At 51.2% G+C, this 4001-nt stretch overlaps 1 protein-coding gene across 1 annotated transcript in view; it reads right to left on the bottom strand.

Moving 5' to 3' along the window:
• Positions 1–4001, bottom strand: part of ABHD8 (abhydrolase domain containing 8) — a 34886-nt gene that overhangs the window by 30073 nt on the left and 812 nt on the right. The gene's annotated exons all lie outside the window — the stretch shown is intronic.

Below are 4001 nucleotides of genomic sequence, written 5' to 3'. Positions count from 1 at the left end.
ATGGGGCTCGGCAGTGGAGCTGCAAGGCCGGCGGTGGCAGCCGGGACCGTTGGAGGCGGGGGGTGTGGCCTTATGACACACTTCCGGTGATGTCAGGATGTGTGGCCTTATGACACACTTCCGGTGATGTCAGGGGGTGTGGCATATGCTAATCAGTTATGCTAATGAGTTCCCCTAGCTCTTTTTCTATGAAACGACCCCTGGATTTCAGCAAACCTGATTTTTAGCTCCCGTGTCCAGTTTGGCCCTCAGCATCAGCGACTGATTCATCGGTCTTCACACAATGTCTCCCGGGGATTTGCCACCAGGCTCAGGAGGACGGTGATAGGCGGCCCTGCCGATTGCCAAAGCGTAAGGCTGACTGGGCCCTTGTTAGTGTCAGTAAAATGGCATTAGCTTAAAATATAGCTTTGCAGTTGGCTTTGGGCTCTGGAGGGACAGGGGAAGGTCAGACAGAGAGGCCGGGGCATAAAAGGGAGAATTTAGCCCTTTGCAAGACAGACAGGGAATATCAGCAGAGAGGAGCAGGCAGACCTGCTGCTGCCCCTCATCAGCACGATTTCAAACGCAGAAGGAAGGTTCTCGCAGCTGGTATTTAGGCAGCAACATCAATGTCAGTGGAGCAGTGGAATAATTTTAGATCCTGGATCTAGAGGCAGTGGCGGGGGAGGGGGGGGAGCTGAGCATTTAGATGCAATGCTCCCTCTAAGCTGTGGAGTCTTGTGAGCAAAAATTCTACTCTGTGAGCTACTGGCATGAAAGCTGTGAACGAGCAATTTGGCTGCTGTATCAATGAGTTTGCTCTGGAGCCGCCCGTCCTGAGCTAAGACGACAATGTGTGAGCCGGATGCTAAAAAACTATGAGCTAGCTCACACTAACTCATCTTAGAGGGAACACTGTACTATATGGCAGGGGTCATTTCGTAGAAAAAGAGGTGCAGGAGCTCATTAGCATAACTCATTAGCTTAACTAATTTGCATATGCCACATCCCCTGACATCACCGGAAGTGTGTCAGAAGGCAACACCCACCGCTCAGGCGCCACTGGGCTGTTTTGGATTGTTAGCTAGGGGTGGGGGGGACGTGCAGATCTGTCCTTACAGAGGAGGGAGAGCTTGTACCTGAATAAAACTTGGTCTTAAAGGTGCCACTGGACAGTTTTGGACCAGGGGGTCGGGGGGGGAGGCTCTGCAACTTACCTGGCTGCTTCTTGCTCTGACTGAGGGCTGCTGGGAGCAGGGGGTGGGGCTTGTTGCATGTGCCCACCTCCTGGGCTCTTTACTGCCGGAGCTCCGCTCCTGGGCGCTCCTGCAGGAAATGACCCCTGGCCTTTACACTTGCATAGACAAACTGGAACGTCTCCAGAGGAGGGCAACGAAGATGGTGAGGGGTCTGGAGACCCAGTCCGATGAGGAAAGGTCGAAGGAGCTGGGTATGTTTAACTTGGAGAGGAGACGACAACGGAGTGGTGATAGGATAGGATAATCATCTTCAAGTCCTTCAACATTAGGAAGGACTTCCTGCCAGTTAGAGCGGTTACTCAGTGGTGTGAATTTAGGCAGATCATGAGAGGGAGGGCAGTGCTTAGTTCCCGTGGCCCTTTCTTACATCCCCAGGAAAATGACGACTGCCACGTTGAGGTCAGGAAGCAATTTTTCTCTAGGCCAGTTTGGCCAGGGATCCTGAAGGGTTTTGGGGGTTTCTTTTGCCCTCTTCTGGGCATGGAACAAGGGTCACTGGGATGTGGGGGGAGGTATTTGTGAATTTCCTGCATTGTGCAGGGGGTTGGGCTAGGTGACCCTGGAGGTCCCTTGCAACTCCACGATTCCATGTCATCTCACTGAAACTGGGAACTATCCTCCAATGCTCCCTCTAAGCTGTGGAGTCTTGTGAGCAAAAATCCTACTTTGTGAGCGACTGGCATTAAAGCTGTGAGTGAGCGATTTGGCTGCTGCGTAAATTAGTTTGCTCGGGAGCCCCCCTTCCTGAGCCAAGGCAAAAATGTGTGAGCCAGGGGCTAAAGAACTGTGAGCTAGCTCACACTAACTCAGCTTAGAGGGAACACTGCTTATCCTCCACAGGGGAGTTCTGCGGAAACTAGTCCTCAAGAACACCCCCATCACCACCACCACTTCGTACAGATTTGGCAGGACCCGAGTTGGGTTCACTGACATCACACCTTATTTGACCTTAAGATGATCATTCCCTTGGAGGGAGCAGGACAGGAGAGAGAGAGGGGCATGGATCACAATGAGAGAGTGGGGGGTCCCGAAAGGTATTTTCTGGTTGCCAGCCCCCAGGTGGCACCTGGAGATCTCCCGCTATCATTGTTGATCTCCAGATCAAAGAATCATAGAGTTGTAAGGGACCTCCAGGGTCATCTAGTCCAACCCCCTGCTGGTACATCTTCCCAGAATCAGTTCCCCTGGAAGGATGGATGCTTTGGAAGGTGGACTCTATGGGACTGCATCCCACTGAGGCCCCTCCCCTCCCCAAACCCCACCCTCCCCAGGCTCCACCCCCCAAACCTAGAGGTGTTTCCCAACTCAGAGCCAGCAACCCTAAGGTATATTCACAGTTATCAGCTATCTGCTATCAGCCTCTAACACTCACCTGTGTAACACCTGGTGCCAAAATGGGCATTAAAAAGAAATCACCTGCCGGATATGGGGTCTGTGACTCCCAAGTAACAAGATTTCATTGGCTTCTTAATGTTGGCAAGATCGGGGTCCAAAACCGTCTGCCCCTCCCGGGCCCTAGAGAAGTCAGGCTGGCTGTGACGAGGGGCAGGGCCTTTTCGGTGGCGGCTCCGCACTGGTGGAATGAGCTCCTGGAAGAGATCAGGGCCCTGCAGGAGCTTTAACAGTTCCGCAGGGCCTGCAAGACGGAGCTCTTCCGCCAGGCCTTTGACTAGGGAGCCACCCCAAGAAATTGAGGCCCTGGCCCCAATATTAACATCATCATTAATATGTTAATTTTAGACACCGCAAACGCCCGCCATCGTTCACGAACAGCACTAGCACTTTACGCTGTGTTTTATAATTTGACTGTTGTGGTTTTATTTAATCCTGTGTTTCAGTTCTCTAATAAGCCGCCCTGAGCCTGCCTCAGCAGGGAGGGCGGGAAACAAATCAAATCAAATCAATCCATTGATAAAATAATCTGCTTTGCTTACATTTAGTACTTGAAAAATTCCAAACTGTTTGTTGAGAGCAAGCTGAATTTTGCAGTTCATTATGCCAGCTGGGCATATTTGCATATATTTGCAAATTGTGCATGGTTTTATGCCATTTCTGCTGATCACAGGAAAGGGCCGTGCATGAGGCAAGGCACTCTGGGCACTGAGATCCCACTGGGACTATTTTGACAGTCTCTAAGACTAGAGCCAGGGTGGCTCAGAGGTTAAGATGCTGAGCTGCAGTCCAGAAGGTCTGTAGTTTGAGGCCCCAGTGCCACATGTAGATAAATGGGTACCGCTTTGGTGGGATGGTAACAGCGTTCCGTGCACCTCGGCGTTTCGTCATGCCGGCCACATGACCACGGAAACGTCTTCAGACAGCGCTGGCTCTTCAGCTTGGAAACAGAGGTGAGCACCGCCCCCTAAAGTCGGATTCAACTAGCTTTCGAGCAAGGGAAACCTTTTTAGGACTAGATCCCTGAGTTCTTCAAGTAAAAGAGAGAGATGAAGCTTTTCCCGTGCTGATTTCTGTGGTCACTACCATTTTTTCCCCTTGCATAAATGTGAACACAGAATCGCAGAATCCATGCAGGTCTGGCGGCAATTATTGGCCATTTCAACGTAAAATCTAACCCACAATCTTTCTCTTGCTTGGTTTTGCTAGGCTAACTTGACAGTCAATATCCATTTTTGCCATGGTGCTGAGGAGACCACAGAGGGACAGAGGCAGCATTAAACCAAACAGACAAGAAGCCATTTCGCTAGGGCTGTGGATCAATTTGAACTCGGGACTCGCACAGCCAGCCGCCTCTTACACATCACA

Source organism: Gekko japonicus, unplaced genomic scaffold (assembly GCF_001447785.1).
Source record: "Gekko japonicus isolate JY-2015 unplaced genomic scaffold, Gekko_japonicus_V1.1 scaffold3555, whole genome shotgun sequence".
In the NCBI taxonomy this organism is placed as follows: domain Eukaryota; kingdom Metazoa; phylum Chordata; class Lepidosauria; order Squamata; family Gekkonidae; genus Gekko; species Gekko japonicus.
This window is presented reverse-complemented; position numbering and strand designations above follow the sequence as displayed.